This window comes from Protopterus annectens, chromosome 3.part0 (genome assembly GCF_019279795.1).
Source record: "Protopterus annectens isolate FY-2018-M chromosome 3.part0, PAN1.0, whole genome shotgun sequence".
Classification (NCBI taxonomy): domain Eukaryota; kingdom Metazoa; phylum Chordata; order Ceratodontiformes; family Protopteridae; genus Protopterus; species Protopterus annectens.
The window spans coordinates 239,897,683-239,919,653 of record NC_056731.1 but is presented as its reverse complement, the minus strand read 5'-3'; positions in this window follow the sequence as shown (position 1 = coordinate 239,919,653).

Below are 21,971 nucleotides of genomic sequence, written 5' to 3'. Positions count from 1 at the left end.
CCCATACTTAGTGAAAAGTGCTATCCTTTGTCTTGTATGTGTTTCTATGTGTCCTTGTACTGAAATGTTGTCATTATTTGTGTCCTGTATATTTTCAGTATTTTGTGATTCAGGATTTTGAGTTTTCAGGATTTTGAATTTTCAGGATTTTGGCTTCCTGATTATAAAGTTCTGGATTGTGATATTTCAGGTTTCTGAAGGGAAATCATATATATATATATATATATATATATATATATATATATATATATATATATATATATATAGATAGATATAAAATACATGAGAAATTGCGCCCCAAAATGTAAAGGCTGTGAAGTACTATAAATTTCTAATATCGAGTCATTGGAACATAAGATTCTTTTAGGATTTCTTCCTCTGTTAATTAGTAAACTTTATACTAAGCTTGTCTGAATATGTAATAGGTCATGTACTCTCAAGATTTATCCTGAAAGTTTTTAACAAATGAGCTGGGAGTTCAGATAAATGACTAGCTAAAAGACCCATCCTGTAGAAAGAACTGATGCAAATTAAGAAGGAAAAGTCCCATCCAATTGAAACCCCCCAAAATAACCACTCAGAAATAAGCTTTACATTAGCCAATCATACCTACTGCTCCTTCCTCTTCCTTTGTACAAAGTGGTATATATGAACAAGCCTTAAGCTACTTTTTTATAAACATTTTGAATTTGATGAAGTGTAGAGGACAAAATCTCCAGTCTGAATAAACTTACTTTGAAGGAAACTGTTCAAAGGTGAATTTTCTGAAATTTGTTAAAGCTTCTGCTGGTATAAGACCTTTTTAAAGGGATCAAAATGTTTTCATATCCAGTTTCCAGCAAGAGGCAAGGGCTCATTTTCAATAGAAACCCAGCATCACTCTTGAACGAATCCCTTTGACCACTCTAACCAGTTGTTACATTCTTTAATTCCTTACATTAAATACAAACTGATAACACTTTGTGCACATTGCAATATGTGACAAATGCATTTGCATTTTTTTTCTCCATTTGAAATTGCCCAACTTATTTGAATCATTACTTATCTGGGTGATTTTATCTTGTTTTTCAGACTTGAATGATGATGTAAAACAAGAAAACAATAAAAATAGAAGCATTAATGTACTCATCATTTGGCAGTTTGCTAACTTTTTATAGACAATTCTTTTTTGCACACAGATTTATCAGACAACAAGTTTTCATGCCATATTATTCTGGGTCCTGTATTATCCTTATGAAAATGCATGAAGGCGAATGCGTTTTATGCACTCACTATAGAGACATTTTGATTCTTTTCTTGTAAACTTTCAAAAATGCAAACTATGCATATCAATGACTGCGATAAAGTGAAAAATATCATTATTTTATTTGTGATTTGCTTTATTAACGCTGAGTTTTTGGTTGGGTGGTAAGGGGGATCTTTTTCCTTTATTAATGAGTTCAAACTTACTTTTCATGGAAAGTCTGCACAATTCCTAAGACTACTAGCAATGAGTTGCAACACAGAGTTTGTCTACATCTTTCCTCTGAGGCAGTTGCTTTAAGGGGTTTTTGCCATTTTGTTTCCAGATTGCAGGCATTCCCTGGGTACTTCCTATGCTATATGTAGGTAGCATCTATTTTAGAAACATACTTCACAATGCTGTGGCTAAAAGAAATCAAAAGAATGAAAATGTTAAACATGGAATTTTACCTTACTAAACTACATATACACCACATGTATTAATGTGGATCCATTTGTCTAATGGCTAACCCAAAAATGCTGCACTTCAATCTTAGACTGATAACATTTTCTTATGGGGAACCTATACCAAGTTTCTTTCGTCTAGCTTCTGACAAAACATGTGTAATATGAACCTTCTATGCACCCTCCTAATTTTCATCTGTTTAGAAAGCTACTTTGAAAAAAAACATCTACCAACCAACCACCTAAAATGTTATATGCTGCTTCAAAAAATGGCGGTGAGAGTAACCAGTGTAATTCCCTGACTACTATATAGATTCATGCAGGTGATCCGCTATTACAAGAATTCCATCGATGTGAATCACTCCAGGGTCTGTCTGTTTAGTTATTTATTTATTTACAGGTTCACAGTTTAACAGGTAGCTAATAGGCTATCAGCCCAAGATCCATTTAATGCGTAGCCAAGCTTGCCGAAGATTTACTAAAACATTGCTGATGTGTCAATACCCCAAGGAATTTTATGGTTATGAAACAGGTTTGTGCACATCAAGCATTCGCAGGATCTCCTGTTCATTAGGGACATAGTTACCAAACCAGGAATACATTTGTTTTTTCCACTCTGTTAGTCCAAGCTACGTTTAAATAGGGTAGGAATGAGATTTGCTACACATGGATGGGAAGCCTATTCCAGATAAGGGATGATTTCTAAGACATATATCTATATCGCCAACATGTCCTGCTTATAGAAAATGTGCTGGCTGATAAAGTTAGCTCTAATTTTACCCCCATCACCCCCAGCTACTTACCAGTATATACATCTCTACCAATTCTCCACCAACTATTAATAGGGAGCAGGTCCTCAATGTGCACTCTTAGGCCAACAACACTGCTCTGATGTGCCCAGATGTTATCCCAGGAAGCCTCCTGAATAGCATGAAACATGACATGTCATGTAAGTTCATTGACAGGATGCAGCTTGGAAGTTGATAACATGATAGTAAGGAGGATGCCAGACTTTCTCTGTATCCAGGAGATAAGGTGAAAGGGCAGTACAGCAAAGCCTCCTGGTTTGGGATCCAGAGTATACTACTCATAAGGTGGACAGACTATAAATGGTGTTGAAATTCTAGTGAGGGAGAGGCTTCAGAAAACAGTCAGGGATAGTCTCCACCAATGCTCCACGGCAGGGTTGTGACAGTGAGGAAAAGAGTGCATTCAGACAGCAGTTGCAGGATGTACTACATAAAGCAGAGCAACATGAATTGGTGTTAGTGTGTGACTTGACAGCACATATTGCGACAGACCGAAGAAGATATCAGGACTGCTTGGGTCCACATAGGTTGGGCAACAGCAATAATGAAGGGCAGACCATTCTAGACTTCAATTTGGCAAATGGCTTGATGGTAGCCAATACATGGTTCAACAATACAGACAGTCACAAAATCCCATACAAGAGTGGCCAATATGCAACTCAGGTAGACTTCCTCCTAATAAGGAAAGGACACTGTGATAGAATAAGCAATTGCAAAGTCATCCACAATTAAATTGTCAGCCCACAGCATAAACCAGTGGTTGTTGCAATCAGGTGCAAGCAGTGATCATAGAAGACTCTAAGGTAACAAAGGCAAGGCTGAAGACCTGCAAGTTGACTGGAGAGAAAGCACAATAATTCAATGAATTATTTGGGGCTGTAGTGCCTCAGAAAGAAGAATAAATAGGTAGAGCTGAAGAAGAATGGCAGTGCCTCAAAACAGCATGTATGAAGACTATAGAACAGATATGAAGCCAGACCAGGTAAGGAAATAAGGTACATGAGGAAAGCTGGTTGTGGAATGCAGAAGTCCAGGAAGTCATCAAAAGAAAGAAGGAATGCTAAAAAATTGGGAGCTAGAAAAGATGGATTCAGGGATCAACAGACATATCAGTCTTACTGGTCTCACATGCAAGGCCCTGGAAATAATTATCATGGATTTAATAAAAAAATGACATAGGAAACCTAAACACACTGGACCCTATCCAGTTCCCACTGCAGTTTTGTCAAAGGCAGGTCATGCCTACTTATCACAGTGGACGTCTTCCAGAAGTTCAGTAAAGCCATGGCCAAGTATAAAACAGTGTGCAATGCCTACATTAACTTGGATAAGGTGCTCAACACAATACCTCACTCAGACATTGTAGATAAACCTACATAAGTTGGCATAACCCCACATATCTCTCCATGGATTGCCAGTTGACTCACTGAAACGACAGAAGAAGTTATGATAGGGGTATCCTCCTCCACAGAGATACCAGTGACTAATGGAGTCCCACAGGGATTGGTGCTGGGGCATCTTCTTTGTGGCATCTACTTCTCTGAAGTCAAGGCAAATGTCATGGCCTCTGGCTGACCAGGTTTTAGATGACTGTAAAATAGGCATGGTCGCTGAATCCCTTAAAGATACAAGTACCTTTCAAAAGAGCCTGACACAGACAAACAACTTTTGTCGGTGACATTGACAAAACTCAATATGAAAACATGTATATTACTACACTTTGGAATGACAGGCATGCATGTAAATTACCACACTGATAATACACCCCTAAAAGTAGACTTAGTGGTTACAGATATAGTAATGCATGTTGATAGTAACCTGACCTTTGACCACCACGTGTCCCCTGTGGTGGGCAAATCATTCTACATTGCACAACTTATAAGTAACGGCATGACATCCAGGTCCAAGGAGGTCATTGTTCCACTGTACTTGACTTTTATCAGATATTTATCACATACAGCGCACTCTTTAGTATGTTCTTGACCAAACTCTTGCAACAGCTTGAGACACCCCAGAAGTTCCTTGAAAAAAGAATACAGGGAGTAAATAAAAAGTCATGCATGGACTATCGCAAAGCCCTATCCCTGTACATTGTCTTCTAAAGACTATTGTGCAATGATCTATGCCTAGCCTACAGGTCATGTTCTGATCCCACACTGATGGACCTGTTGCCCAACTGCAAACCAAATACTATCAGAAATACCCATTCTAAGGACCTATTTATTTGTTTATTTATTCATTTTATCCAGGGTATTCTAGTTGGACAATTATATCCCTCTTCATTAGAAGACTTGTGAGAAAATTTCCATCAAGTCCATAGTACAATGATTAAGGAAACTTAAATGAAAAAAAATCAGCAAAAAGTAAAATATGCATGACATGAATATTGCCATAGCATGATAGAAATTTTGAAATTATTCTATAAAATATTAGCTGTTTAAAATACCTATAGTTGATGCCATGATACAATAATTGGAGCATATCAGAAAAACAAAACAAAAAAAGGGAAATGATTAATTATAGTGAGAAGTATAAAGAGATTAATCAAAACAGAGGATATAGTGAAGTGAATTGATGATATTGCCAGGTGATTGGTTGTTATGTAAAAACAAAATAGCAAGGATGGAAGGTAGAGATAAGCATAGTATTACTAGTTTGGGAAGGGTATTAAGAAGTTTAAATACCTACTGGTATTTTATGTTATGCGAGTTTGAATGACTACTTAGGTTCTTAGATTCATAGGTAGGTACTAGAATATCTACCCAAAGGCATTTATAAGCCTAGCCAGAATGTGTTGGCTTTCGCCGCCCCCTTAGATTAGTTCCCTGTGCCTCTGTCCAGCAGAGCCATTGAAGTGATCCCTGGGGTAAACTTTCTGTTTCCCAATCACTCATCAAGGTTTCTCTTGAAGAGGGTTAGAGAGGAGCTCTGCCTAATGTAGATTGGAATCTTGTTCCAGAGCATGGGAAGTCTCTGGGACAGGAATCTATCCTTCCAGCACATCCTATTTATTGTTGTGGTGAGGTTTAGATCCCTGGAGCATGTGGCTCAAGGGGATATGGTTTTCTTTAGGTGGAGCATGTCCATCAATTCTGGGTCAGACATGGCCTTGTATGTCAGACAGAGATCACCTCTAAGTAGGCAGTATGCAACCGAGTACATCTGGAGTTTCTTCAGTTGAGCTGCATAGGACATCTGCTTGTGGCCAGTGATCCTCTTGGTGAGGTACTTCTGTGGTCTTTCCAGTTGTTGCAGGTGTCTTGTAAGGTACATCCCAAATGGGGCATTGTACTCCATGATGGGTCTGATGAGTGATGCGTAAAGGGGCCCAATGACCTCTTTCGATTTGGATGCAAACCCTTTTGTGATTAGGTGGGCCACACAAATGGATTTTCTAACCACTTTGGCAATGTGGTTATCAAAGGAGAGGTTACTATCTACTTGGGTCTCCAGATCCCTTATTATGTCTTCCGTATTTAGGGGGCTACCACCTATGTAGTAGTTTGTGGGTACTTTGTTTTTACCAAAGGGGATGACTATAAACTTTTTGGCATTTAGCTTGAGGCCATGGTTTTGACATCAGGTATCTGTCTCAGTGAGGCCCTTTTAGAGGATGTCTGTGTCAGCCAGAGAGTCAGTTATAGCCCCCAGTTTGCAGTTATCTGCGAACTTGGATAGCCAGAGTCTTCCTGTGCTTGCCTGTACCTCTGAGAAGTATATGCCGAACAGGAGGGGTCCTAGGATTGAGCCCTGGGAAACGCCACTTGTAACCAGTTTAGTCAGACCTAGCTCCCACGACTCTTACCATGTGTGTTCTGTTCGTGAGCCAGTTGGCAACCCATCTTGTGACATAGGGGTTTATGTTTAGGCTGGTGAGCTTGTCTATAATACCTGAGTGGGGAATGGTGTTGAAGGTCTTTGTGAGGTCTAAGTAGGCTATGTGTACCACCTTTCCCTTGGTAACTGTCTCAAAGAAGTCCACCAGGTTTAAGAGGCATGATCTGCCCTTAACAAAGCTGAACTGGGTAGGGTCCAGTGTTTGGAGGTTCCCATTGTCTGTGTTAATGAGATCCATGATGATGCACTCCATAGCTTTGCAGACCAAGCTAGTCAGTCTTATAGGGTGATAGTTCCCAGGGTCTGTTCTGGCTCCACCTTTGTGGAGTGGAATAACTGTTGCTGTGCACCACTCTGTGTGCACATAGTCTGTGGAGAGGCTGAGTTTAAACAGTGTGTTTAGGTGAGGGGTTAGTTCATCTTTGAGCTCATGTAGGATGCAGCCTGGGACACCGTCCAGTCCCATTGATGCTGTGTTTTTGGCTTTGGAGAGGGGTGTTTTAACCTGAGTGTCTGTGATTTCAGGGGCACTACATTCTGCTGGTATAGTTATGGACCCTTTTCGGGGTGAGCGGGTGGGAGAAATTTGCACTGAACCTGTCTGACTGGATGTTGGCTATATCGGTCGGTTCACTGTATTTTGTGCCATTCTGCACTAACTCCGAGCAGATCTGAAAATTGCCACTTAGATTCTTGACATAGATAAAGAATGCCTTGTGGTTATCTTTGAAGTCCATGGCAATTTTTTTTTCGAAGCTAACCTTGGATGATTTTATGAGGGGAACATAGTTTCTTGCTGATACTGATCAGGAATGTCTTCCCTTCTTGGGATTTTACTCTTTTCTGTACTAGTTTCCTTCTTTTATTGTATAGCTTGTTTATGGCAGGGGTCCACCAGACTTTTTTTCCTTTTCTTGGAGGAGTGAGTCTTGGTTTTGTTTGGGATAGCACAATCCATGCATTCTTGTAGGTGCCCATATAGTGCATTAGTAAAGGATTTTGTAGCTTGGACAGCATTATCCTTTAGCATTGGGGCTTTGAAACTTCCCACCTCGGTCTTAAGTAATGTGAAGTTTGCTTTTGAAGTTTTTCACGATGGTTTCTTTGACCGGGGGTGGTAGCGGAATGTGGCTACCCAGAGTGATAAGTTTATGGTCAGATCTAACCAGCGAGGGGTTGAGTTCTGGTGTAGAACACCGGTAGCCCATGTTGGTGATGACCAGGTCCAATATATTGTCACCTCTGGTGGGGGTGTTGAGCAGTTGATCCAGGGCATTTGAGTTTATGAATTCTAGGAAATGTTGGGCAAGGGAGTTTGTACTTGAGTAGTTCTCCCACTTAATGTTTGGGTAATTGAAATCACCCATTATCAAGGTGTTTGGCAGGACCTTTATGTTTCCCAATGTTTCCAGGAATGCGGAGTGGGGGTCCTGGGACATGGTGGGTGATCTGTAGCAAGCTATAATTTGAATAGCAGTTTGCCCATTGTTAGTTGCACGTGGATGATCTCTGAAGCATCGTGCTGTGCCACTAACCTGGAGGTGTGGCTATCCTTGATGAATATGGATACTCCCCTGCCTTTTGTATTTAGGCCCGGGTTTTGTGGCGAAATGTATGGTATGAGTTGTAGCCTGGTAGTGCTGGGGTGCTCTCTGGAGCCTTAATCCAGGTTTCTGTTACCGCACATATATCGATTTTCTCCATACTGAGGAGTGCCTCGAGTGTTTGCATTTTGAGGTTTAGACTTCTGGCATTGAGTAGCATTATCCTCAGTTTTATGTTACTTGGGCTATTAGTGGTTATGTTGTGGTTGTTACTTTATACAGGACCGCACCACGTACTAAATGGGTATTATTTGGATTGGTTATGAATTCTTTACAATTAGGTGTGATACAAATTTTTATTGGAATACTATGGTTTGCAACCAAAACTAGATATATTATCCATAATAATTTCTCGATTTTAAGATGACTATGCAATTTTGTTTTTGAGATCCTAAATGAAGTAATGGATTGCATTTATACTGTTGGAGTAGGACTTTTGTTAATGTATACAGCATACTATGAACAGCTTTCAGATGGAATGATATTAGGGTATTTTGCATTTCTAACATACCTATTTTTGTAGTTTAAGGTGGCATTTTGTGAGGTATTCTTGCTGAGAATCTAGCTATGTTATTATAACATTTTCCCAGTTTGCTTTGCGATGCTATGCAAATTATGGTCAGAGGTGTGCACTCATATAAAAGTGAAGAAAGAAAGAGCCGGCATATAATAATAGGCAGTGGGTTTTCTGATGAATGTGAGCTTGAACTGTATAATACCTATTTTTTGGTTTGTTTTAATACAACATAGTGAATGTGTTTGTTAAATGTTAGGCTTTCATCACTAATTCATCCCAATATTTAGTTTGGCATAGTTGTACAATGGGAGTGCATTTCATATTTGATAGGGAGAAATCAAAATTATAGTTTGTGGAATATTCAGGGGAGAAATGATTAATTATTAATTTTTGGAAGTAGTTCAAAGTTTTTAGCCAATGTTTGAGAGTGTTAAAATATCATTGTCTGATGAGTTGGAGTTCTTATAGAATAATTGGTGTATTGCACATAAATGGTATTTCCTGCAGTTGTATTCCTGTCATTACTGAAAATATTTAGGAATAGGGGATCTAGAACAGACCTCTGGATGACTGCTACAATTAATGGTATATTGGTAAAGGAAATGTTAAGGCATTTGAGAGACCTGATTCTTTGACTAAGGTATCTTTTAAATCAAATGACTGTGATTTTGCTCATGTCACCTTTTCTTAGTCTCATTAGTAAGAGTGAATATGGTATAGTATTGAAAAGCTTTAGATAAGTCTGAGAAAAAACAAATAGGGCCAGACTGACAAATGGCCGAATTCTGTGCAGGAACAGTATAGCCGCTCCTGCATGCAATATGGCCACCGTGCAATCCAGGATAGGGCTGTTTTTGCATGCACGAGTGGCCCTATACTGTTCCTGCACATAATTCTGTTCAGTATGCAAATCACCTCATTTGCTGGTGAAAACCATGCAAATGAGGTGATTTTGTGATCCAGCAAGCTGAAGGATTCCGTTTAGGAACAGTGTCAGTGCAAACATGTATTCTCTTAGTAGCTGAATACATTTTTCCATCTGACAAATAGGAGCCATGACAGCTCATGAAAAACTTGTATTATGTAGAACAGACAAGCCAATGGCCAAATATAAGGCCAATGGCATTAAAAGCAACATATGTTTTTATGTTTTTAAAAAACAGTGGCGCGCAAACACGGGGATGGTGAAAATAAAAAAAAAGGGAAAAACTGCCATTTAACAGAAATATGCATTCTGCCATTATAGTCAGTGGCAGGCAGAATGTAAACAAGAAAAGGGAGCACTGGTTGCCAAGGGGAAAGGGTGTGCTTGGGAATTGTAACTATGGACCTGCACACTGAGGTATGCAAATGAAGGGACGTATACTGAATCACAGATTTCTACCCACTGGAAGCCTGCACCTAACTGTGCAGGTGCAGGAATAGGGAACCGTGTGGACAGGACAAGAGGATGACTTCAGTAGGGGGTGTGTTATGTTTGGTATAAACTTATTGGAGCCCTGCAGCCGGTGTTTGCTCTTAGCTAAGCAGAGCTAAGGAAGGGGGTGTGTCTCACGGTGTTGAGCACTGTTTTCCCTGCTTAAAAGGGTGTGCATGCCGCGCACCAGGTTTTAAACAAAAAAAAAAAAAAAAAAACAGGAAATAGCAGCTCAGTTCACATGTGAGCACTGGGTATGTGCGGCGTACCTCTGGGCTTATATGGGAAGGCAATGGGAAGGGAAAACAGCAGTAGGAAGGCAATCAAGGAGAGCTAGCATAGCTGGCAGGTGAAATGTATCAGAATCAGCCAATTACACATGCAGCAGCCCAGCCCAGCACACTGCTATAAACTATGCAAACCCCTTTCACTCTGTTTTTTCCCACAAACTCTACACCACTGGTGTACACAGATGGGGAACTTTTACGTGACAAAACTAACAAAATGTTAGGGGCTGCTGTTGCTTTCATACATCAATATGTGCAAGAGGCTGAGAGTGGTGAGAATGTGAATGCTGATGATCATCCCACAGTGAGGAGAAGGAGAAGAGTGTACAGACCCAGGATAACTTACCAGGGCTACATGAGCTGGAGATAGTGGAGCACTATAGGGTGGACAGGGACATTCTACAGCAAAATGTTGAGCTGTGCCAGCCCTGCCTCACACACAGAACCAACAGAGGGGAACCCATTCCAGTGGATACCAAGATATGTGTAGGCTTAAGAATATTAGCCACAGGTACATTCCAAAGGGCAGCTGAGGATATCATGGGGATCTCACAGGCATCAGCATCCAGGGTACTTCACCAGTTCCTGGATGCCATGTCAGCACATGCCTGAGAGCACATATATTTCCTCAATACCCATGAGGAATTGACCAGCAATATGTGTCTCTTCCATCAAATAGCAGAATACCCTGAAGTAGTGGGTGCTATAGACTGCACGCACATACACATCAAAGCACCACCCAGAGAGCATGGTATAGTCTTCATAAACCACAAGGGCTTCTCCTTCATCAACTGCCAGTTCATGTGCGATGCCCAGGGCATTATCTTGAATGTGTGTGCTGGCAGCCCTGGAAGCTATAACGACTCCCACATCTGGCATATGACACAGCTGTATCAGTCATTTGCTGTGTTTGGGATGCTCAAGTCACAGTTCCGCTGCCTGGACATATCCGGTGGAGCCTTGCAGTACTCTCCAGGTACATGTGCACAAATGTTCATAGTATGTGCCATGCTACACAATATGATCCTGCGGAAACATCTGCAGCAGGAACAGCACAGGGCAAGGCAACACAGCTCCCCACCCATGCCAAGGCCTTCACAGGCACAGAGGGACTCGGAGGAGGAACTACCTGATTCTGCCCATGTAGGCAGAAGGAAAGGTGCCGAGTATGCCCAGGCCTTGGCAAAGAGGCAATGCATAGCACATACACTGACATGGTAGGAACCCATGGAAAGACACCTCTCTCTGACTCGCACATACAGTAAAAGGGATGCCAAACATGACACTACCTGTGCTTTACCATGTATTGGATTGTACAATGTGCATCCAACATAATCAGCCCTCCAGCACCATCCTCAATACTGGCACAGCCACAAAGTAAGTCACTCTTCCTATCAGTTATTGAATGGAGTAGTATGTTCTGATAGCTGTATCTATGGTATGGACGCGAGCATGCAAGGGAATCAGGTGGCTGAATGGGATGGCACCTATATGGGTAGCATGAAATCTATAACAAATACTGGTGTCAACATGCTAGGCAGTAATAGACAAGGTGACAAATCCCACTGCAGTATATGTGGTGGCCCAAATGTGTGTCCATAGGACACACACATGCATGTCAGTGAGGCTCAAATACCCACCACCAGCCTAAGATCGGTAGTCTACTGATATGCCTCCAGTCTACATGATAGGCCATAATACAAAATGAAATGGAAGCCAACAGAATACCCGAAATACCAGTACAGTCATAGAAAATGTTTAAAGTCATCAGGTGTGCCCCCCCCCCACAATCCTATTTAGAAATGCAGTAACATGCAAGTGTGAGGAGTAATATCAGTGGAGCACAGATTATCTGAGCTGGCTCAATCTACAGGATAGATTGTTGCATGTGTACAATATGCAGGGGTCTGTGTGTTAGGTTGTTGTGTGTTCAATAATGTCTGGAAGTAGTCAGCATGTAGGCATGGAGGGTTTTGTCTTGGTGGTCTATGGGCAGTACTGTGTTTGACAGGGCCATGTTCCGACAACTGCAGTGCCAACCACAATGCTTCCCAGCAATACCCGTGTCAGCAGTCATCCATGCTCACTGTCCAGATGTCAATAACTGTCAACATCTGAAAGATGCACATGCCATGAATGTGGGCCCATACATAAACACAGTACACAGGTGGAAGTACCCTAGACAGAGTGCATGAAATGTAACTATTAACTGTACACAACTTTGGAATTGTACAGCCAGGTTAGCAGCACATTAGTTGTCCATGCAGTATGGAATAGTGATGCAGTCTGGGCTATCACTGACAGACCATAAAAGGCACAGTTATGAAGTAATGAGAGACTGCCTATGTCCCCACACAAGACAACATAAGGAGAATGTCCCAGGTATATCTATGAGTCAGCTAAGAGTAGCTTCCATATCACATTTGCACTCAGCTCACCACACCATCAGGCACAGGTTTATCACAGGTCATATCCTTGCTGTTGGAAATGAGTACAGTATGACCCCACTTCTGTATGGGAATACACACAGAATGCAACATGCTGAAGAGGTGCCCTATGCAGGTGTGTCCCTAGCTGTAAGCAGCACCCTGGCTGTATCCAGACCAATGGGTCAATATGTACAGGAACTATTGCCATTAACACCTCGCACACTTACCCTGTCACCCCAGGGAAATCCACTGGCCTGCAGCTTGAGAATGTAGGAGTGACAGAATTCACTGGCCTGCTACAGATGGCCTGCATCACTACCAAATTGCCTACTGTCTCTGTTAATGACTTGTGCCTCACCCATAGTGCCAATGTATGGTATCTCATAGGGTCCCAACTAACAACATAACACAGTCAACAGAACACAAATGCAAGGCCATGTTAACAAATCCCAGTAGCATGCCCCCCATGTCCTACTGCATGAACTGGGGACCAATCCATAAATACCACTGGGATGAAGGGCCAACTATAGGGATACTTCTCAGATATCACTCGCATAATGTTAGGACGAGGATAGAATAACAGAGTGGGGGGGGGTGTAGACGCATGGACATCATGGAGTGTGTGAAGTCTAAAACTCTGATGTGTGTCCATATTACCCCTGCCTGCAAACCCATTAATGGGTGGCTACAAACCTGCTCGTAAACCACAATGTGAAGGGGAATTCACCAGATATATGATCCTGCCTCTGGGTAACCTGGGTGAATCTTTACAGCTGTGAGGTATGACCACAACAGGATATGGATATTTTGTAAATTCAATATATGTACAAGAAGGGGATCCTCAGCCACCATAGTACCAAGGTGCTGGACCATTTACAGAGACCCATCAGCAAATGTCTGTAGCTACCCCTCAGGAATGGCAGGAGTGTTCAAGAATGTGTAGGCTGCAGACCACAATACTGGACTCAGCTTCATTCATCTTGTATTTCCCAGTAAATAACTGTGAGCAAATAATTATATCTGTCAGTAGCTGATAGGTTCATAGGTTCATAGGTTCATACTAGTCTATCTGCCCTAGGGCATTTATAAGCCTAGCCAGAGTGTGTTTGGCTTTCGCCACCCATTTTAAATTAATTTTGCTATGCCCTTTTTAAAGGTTAGTATACTGTGCCTCTGTCTAACAGTGACACAGAAGTGATACCCGGGGTAAACCTACGATCTTCCATCCACTCATCAAGATTCCTCTTGAAGAGAGTCAATGAGGGACTCTGCCTAACCTGGACTGGGATTTTATTCCAGAGTGAAAGAAGCCTCTGGGTTATGAATCTGTCCCTCCAGCATGTCCTATTTATTTCAGTGCTGAGGTTCAAGTGTCGAGCGGGTAGCTCGATGGGATTTGGATTTTCTGATGTGCAGCATGTCCATTAATTCCGGGTTGGACATGGCTTTATACATCAGGCACAGATCGCCTCTGAGCAGGTGGTATGCCACTGAGTAGAGCTGGAGTTTCTTTAACCGGGCAGCATATGGCATCTGTTTGAGCCCTTTGATCCTCTTGGTGAGGTACTTTTGGGGTCTTTCCAGTTGCTGCAGGTGTCTGGTAAGGTACATCCCGAAATGGGCATTGTACTCAATTATGGGCCTGATGAGGGATGAGTAAAGAGGCATGATGACCTCCCCTGATATAGATGTGAATCCCTTCATGATTAGGTGGGCTATATAAAATGTTTTTCTAACCACTTTGGCCACGTGGTTGTCAAATGAGAGATTGCTATTAACTTGGGTCCCCAGGTCCCTAATTACTTCTTCTGTACTTAATGGATTACCACCCATGTGGTAATTTGTGGGCACTTTGTTTTTGCCAAAGGGGATGACTATACACTTTTTGGCGTTTAGCTTGAGACCATGGCTCTGGCACCAGTTGTCTGTTTCTATGAGGCTCTTTTGGAGGATACTTGTGTTGGCTGGAGAGTCGATTATGGTGCCCAGTTTGCAGTCATCTGCGAACTTGGTCAGCCACAGTCCTTCCGTGTTGGCCTGTACCTTCGAGAAATATATACTGAACAAGAGAGGTCCCAGGACTGAGTCTTGCGGGATGCAACTTGTAACTGGTTTGGAGTCTGAAGTGGCTCCAGCAATTTTAACCATGTGGGTTCTGTCCTTGAGCCAGTTTGCAACCCATCTAGTGACATAGGGGTTTATATTTAAGCTGGTGAGCTTATCTATAATGCCCGAGTGGGGTATTGTATCGAAGGCTTTTGCGAGGTCCAGGTAGGCTGTGTGGGCCACCTTCCCCTTGTCAATGACCTTGGTGACTGTTTCAAAGAAATCAGCCAGGTTTAAGAGGCAGGATCTGCCCTAAACAAAGCTGAACTGGGTAGGATCCAGTGTCTGTAGGTCCCCAATATCTTTATTTATGAGGTCCATGATGATCCTTTCCATAGCTTTGCAGACCAAACTAGTCAGGCTTATGGAGCGATAGTTTCCAGGATCCGTTGAGGCACCACCTTTGTGGAGAGGGACCACTGTTGCTGTACGCCACTCTTTGGGTACATATCCTGTAGCAAGGCTGAGATTGAACAGTAGTTTTATGTTTGGGTTTAGCTCTTCTTGGAGTTCATGTAGGACGCAGCCTGGGACACCGTCTGGTCCCATTGATGCTGTGTTTTTTGCTTTGGAGATGGCAGCTCTTACCTGAGCATCTGAGATGTCAGGGGGGGGGCAGCACTCGGCTGGGATAGATATTTGCCCTTTTGGTGGGGAGTTTGCTGAACCTGTCAGCTAGGATGTTGGCAATGTCTGTGGGTTCGGTGTATTTTTTGTCATTTTGGACTAATTCTGAGCATATCTGGGAATTCCCACCCAGGTTCCTAACATAACTAAAGAAAGCCTTGTGATTATCCTTAGTGTCCTGTGCAATTTTTTTCTCGAAGCTGGCCTTAGACGATTTTATGAGTGCCCATAGTTTTTTGCTAAAACTGATCAGAGATGCCTTCCCTTTTTGGGATTTTGCTCTATCATGTAGTAGCTTCCTCCTTCTATTGTATAGTTTGTTTATGGCTGGGGTCCACTAGACAGGACGTCTGCCTTTGGAGTATTGGGTCTTGGTTTTATTTGGGATTGCATAATCCATGCATTCCTGAAGGTGTTCATAGAATGTGTTTATAAAGGATTCTGCGGTCTGGGCCGTATTTTCCACAGGCCCGGGGGCTTTGAAGGATTCCACCTCAGTTTTGAGGAGTGTGAAATTTGCTTTAGAGATGTTTTTCACTGTGGTTTGCAGGGCAGGGGGGTGGAGTCAGGATGTGAATATCCCGTGAGATTAGTTTATGGTCTGATCTTACCAGTGAGGGATACACTTCTGGTCTGGAGCATAGAGTCCCCATGTTGGTGATGATCAGGTCCAGTATGTTTTCCCCTCTTGTGGGAGTGGTAACAAGTTGTTCCATAGCATTTGAGTTTATAAATTCTAGGAACCTTTGGGCTAGGGTGTTGGAGCTAGAGTAATGCTCCCAGTCTATGTTTGGGTAGTTGAAGTCACCCAATATAATGGTGTTTGGAGAGACCTTCATATTTTCCAGTGTTCTCAGGAAGGCCGAGTGGGGTTTCTGGGTTTGGGAGGGTGGTATGTAGCAGGCTATAAACTGGAAGGCAGTTTTACCCACTTTTAGTTGCACATGGAGAGTCTCTGATGCTTCGTGCTGTGCCACCAACCTGGAATTGTGGGTATCTTTGACGAATATTGATACTCCCCCTCCTTTTGTGGTTCGGTCCAAGTTTTGGGGCCAAAAAGCATGGTATGAGGTATAAGCTGGTAGTGCTGGGGTGCTCTCGGGAACCTTGAACCAGGTTTCTGTTACTGCACAGATATCGATGTTCTCCATGCTAAGGAGAGTTTCGAGTGTGTGCATCTTGAGGTTTAGACTTCTGGTGTTGAGTAGCATTACTCTTAGTTTCTTATCCCTTGTGATACCTATGGAGTTGGGTTTGTCTTTTGAGCCTTGCCTAAAAAAGGCACTATGGGAGTAGCAAGAGCAATTGCCAATATCCGAAAGCCCAGGGGTGACAGGTGCAAGCCATCCCTAGCAGAGCATCGTGGCTTGTCGAGCATGTCATCCCAGGCTGACAGGCATTGGATCCCCTTTGAATGACACCAATACTTAAGCCAATTGTTGAAATTGATCATCTTGTCTTCATATTGTGGCATCATTCTTGGTGAGGGTAAGATGCTACTCAAGGTCAAGGTCATACCGGCCTGGGCTACATGCTCAGAGAGCTCCTTTATGTCTCTTTTCATGTAGTCCAGGGAGGTACGTCTCAGGTCATTCACACCAGCATGGACAATGACTGAGTCATATTTGTACTTGATTTGGAGTGACCCGAGTGCTTGTGTTATGTGGCGGATCCTAGCGCCCAACAGGCAGCTCACTGTGACCTTCTCCTTGTTCAGCCTGGTGAGCGGGACGTCAGTGTGCCTGATGATAGAATCACCTATTACAAGTGTATCAGGTGTGTTGTTTAGCCTTAAGGGCTGTGACTGTTCGGCACACTAGCTTTGTGAGCTATGTGTTGCACGTGTTTTGTTTTGGGGTAGCGGTTGCTTGGGTGTCTGCTTTGGAGGTCTCTGCTGCTTAGGCAGATTTTTATTTAGAGCCTCCGAGTATGTTTTTGTGTGTTTATGTGTTTGGTTTGCTGTCATGGTAGGTCTACGTGAGACTGGAATTGTAGTGAGTGTGGTTTCCTTCTCCTCCTGACTGGTTTCACCAGTACTGAGTTGAGAGAGCTTAGCCTCCAGTATGGATATATGGTTGCATCTCTCACATGTGTTGGAATTTGTTGGGAGGAGGAGAGGGTTGTCTGTGTACATGAGGCATTTGTAACATTGCCTCAAGATTCCCAGATTCACCAGCTGGACCGGAGAGGAGACTGACAACTGACCTTTGGACATGCTAGAATAGTATTGGGAATTCCTTTATAATTGAAAAAAAGGGCCAATGGGGAACAAGGTACTCAAGAGGAGTTTGTGAGGGTGTAGTGCTTTTAATTTTTTAGTGTTCACTTATATAATTGCTTTAGGGAGCAAGTGCCAGGTAACTTAAATGCAATATGTTACAGGTAACTTAAATGCAAAAATGACAAACAATAACTTTCTTTCGAGTGAAACAAGGAAATAAGTACAGTAAGCAATGCAGATATCACTAGGGATCCACAGAAGCGCTGAAAAGCCGTGTTTTAGGTGGAATTAGCATTTCAGGGAAATAACAAGCAAACAAACAACAAGCATACAAAAAAGCTAGATTCAGCAGGCCTGGATCTAGTCTATGCTACAGCAAACAAAGTGTACCAATTTCAGTAAGAAACAGTTCAAATATGCAGGCACTATAAGCCTTTAACCAGAAATTCCCAGCTCAGAAGGGCAGAGTCCAGCCTCTCCTCCCACAAGAGTGCAGACCACGAACCCTTTTAATGTAAAATAACTGGCCTGAAGCCCAAGTGCTTAAACCAGAATTAATACACTTTTAGAATAACAGACACTGAGCCCTCAATCAGCAGTTCCCAACTTAGAAGGATGTAAGGATGTAAGGATGATGACATACTACATCACAGTGTAAAACAGTACATATGTCTGAATATCTCTGCTAACACCAACCATGTAACACAAACAGCACAGACAGCAATAGTTACAGTATCCCCCTGTTTGTTGCCCATTGTGACTCCATTTGGTCAACCTATATACAGATATCCTGCAGAAACAGGTTGCTATCTGTAGGTTGAGAATACCAAACCCCGGACTGGAGTAGAATCCCACCTGGAATTGTTTCACACACTCAGTACAGAAGGTCATACTGGGCATAATCCTACACTTAGAGAAATGAAGCCTATGTCTGACAACACAGTGGACTATACATCTCTGTCATTTGCAGATGTTTGTGCACACACACCAAATTATACGCCATTTATGCTTCACGCACATCGGACAGGAATATTCAAACATATCCAAGGCCAACACACTATAATATGTTAAACATGCACACACAGAGATGTGGGGAAGAGAGAGACAGACAGTGACAGATAAAATTCCATTATGAGGCCTGTCCCACCCACTACACATTCAATTGGCCAATATTACATGATGTGCTGATGTCAATCACTGTAGACATTTCTTTTGGTAGCCATCAGCCCTAGAGTGTCTGTGGTGCTTGTGATAACTGGGTAACACAATAGTACAAATCAGTATTCATGTAGCATTTGTATACTCAGTCCTGTCAAATGTAAAGTTGTGTGTGACTGAGTGTGTGTGTGTGTGTGTGTGTGTGTGTGTGTGTGTGTGTGTGTGTGTGTGTGTGTGCGTGTGTGTGTGTGTGTGTGTGTGTGTGTGTGTGTGTGTGTGTGTGTGTGTGTGTGTGTTGCCAGAGGAATGCCCGTGTTAGCACTCCTGCTGATGTCATTCACCTTGAAATAAACCATCAGCCAAATCTCAGCCCTATAAGCTCTGTGGCACTTGCAATAACTGCATAATACTGTAGTGTAGCAAACTAGTTAGGTAGGAGTTTTAGACCCAGACATGACAACTGTGATTTTTGTGTGTGTGTGTGTGTGTGTGTGCGTGTGTGTGTGTGTGTGTGTGTGTGTGTGTGTGTGTGTGTGTGTGTGTGTGTGTGTGTGTGTGTGTGTGTGTGTGTGTCATCAGTATCATGTGTGGGTGTTGGTGTGATTGTGTAAATAACAAGATCCGTTGCAGGTTGGGTTTTGCTACATTTTCATATTGAGGACCCATATGTCCCAATGTCACATTACAAGGCCAACAGTTGTCAAACACCATAGATGTTGTTGCAGACAATCCACAGCCATGCATTTATATATAGGCAACCATTATAAAACAAGAGACATCTCTCCACCCACTGATCATACACAAACACGCTTGGCTCTTTCACTCTTCCTTTCTTTTTTTCCCTCTCTCTGTCTCTCTCTCTCTCTCTCTGTCTCTCTCCCCCCCCCACCCACTTTTCTGGTAGATGTGGAAAAATGCATCTGTTTTGCATAGGCACCAGCTTAACTTCGGTAGGTAATGTTCATGATCAGCTGATGGCCTGTGCACGAATTGGAGTCCTCCACTTGCTAATTGCATGTGGAACAACTGTGGTATCCTTCCTTTAGCGAATTGCATGGAAACACACTCCTATAAGTAAGCACTGCAAGTGGGTGTTGGCCCTTCTTCACTGTGAGCAGGACTTCATGTGGGTGTGTGACAAACAGCATCACAGAGGGTACTTGGAAATACCTCTTACAACAAACACTGTGGAGACAGGCCAACAAACTGGAAGGGGATATTCCAGATATGGGGACAGAATGTAAGTATTGCTGTTCTACTTTTGAAGTAATGTTGGTTTAACAGGGTTTGTGTGTATATGGCTGTTCTGCATGATTTAAAGTCTGGCATGACAGTGTTATGTGGTTGAGAAAACTCTGACCTGTAGGGCTATCTGCAGACTGGCCAGAGTATGGAGTCTTAGATTTGGTGTGTTACGCACACATTTTCTGTCTTTATAAATGCAGTAGCATACTCTGATGATTGTAGTCAGTAAATGGTAACATCCATGTGTGTTACTGACTTCATGTCCCTCAGAAGAGATATGTCACAACAAACTCTGTTACACCAGCAATGTTCTCAGTTTATAACTGCAATATGTCAATATTGCGCCTCAGTCCCCCAAGAGTCTCACCCTTTGTTCACATGTCATGCAGTAAGAGGTGGATATGTACAGTATACCATTATTTACTGACATAATTCCTGATATCAAGCCAGTGATATATCAGACTGCCAGACATGTAATGTATAGGAGGCCTAATAGTTGAGAACAAAACTTGGACATTCTGTTGTAGTCTGTACAATAGTGAGGTATGCATACTTATGGTGATTGTTGACAGAGTGTCTGTATTATGTAGCAGTGTATTGTGATCATGTTATTTGGCCTGTGTACAGACTGGGATAGATGCCAGTGTTCTTGGTCCTGTTCTATCTAACGTTGCATGCTGCTCCAGTTTCTGATACCCAATCTACCTATATATGTTTGTAGGGCCATGCTGAGACATATCCCATACCACAGTCAGACATCACACTACACTGTGAATTGGGCTAGTATATGTACGGTTAGTATGTGAGTGGCAAACATGATGACTTTTATTCACACAGGTCATAGACTGTACTATTACATAGGCTTACCATTATGTGACTGTGACTGTGTTAAGATTGGTTGTGGGTATGCACTTTCACACTGGTGTCTGTTACTCCATGCTATTACACACCTGTAGTGCCTGCTATATTTGCAATTACATGTGTATTTCCCTATAGGTAAATTGGGTTAGTGTTGTGGCAGTCTGCCTGTAGTGTAGACAGTGCTTGGTGACATGCCTAGCAGCTCAGTGTGTTTACCCTAGTGTGATGTTATGTCCAGATATTTGTCAGATGTACGGTTGCCTGGCCACCATACGTGTTGTGTATTTCCGACAAAGCAGTGGGCTGGTGTGAAGATGTATGTCACTAACTAGTGGGAAGTATGTGGCTTGGGACCTCTTCTCCTCCAGTTAATATGTGTTAGGACAGACTGGAGGGTGTGAATGCAACTGTGTGAGCTTATCTAGTCCAGTATTTGTGATATATCCCCATTTTTATGGCTTTAAACATCCCCTTTGTCATGCTTGCTCCACATTTCTTGCACTAAGGAGTTCTGTGCATACCTCCTAACTGACCAGATTGTTTCAGACTGTCCATGTTTATTGCTCATATTTCTTCTGTATTCTATAGGATCATTACTGTGATTTGTGTGGTACTTCACTATGATGATTTTATGATGTCTGTCAGTAACTGATGGCATACATGTCAGTTTCAGAAGAGCCTTCCTTCACAACATGTATGTTGACACAACCCCTGTCACTGTAGCAACATTCTACATTTATAACTGCAATACACACATTATGTTCCCTTGCACTAAGAGGTTGAGAGTTATGGTGCTGAGGTATGACTCCACTACATGTCATGTTTTATTTATATATATATATATATATATATATATATATATATATCTATATGTTTTATATATATATATATATATATATATATATATATATATATATATATATATATATATATATATATATATATATATATATATATATACATACATATATATATATCTATAAAGAGAGAGAAAGAGAGAACAATAGAAATATATATATATATATATATATATATATATATATATATATATATATATATATATATATATATATATACATATATATATATATATATATATATATATATATATATATATATATATGTGTGTGTGTGTGTTTGTGTGTGTGTGAGTGTGTATGTGTGCAT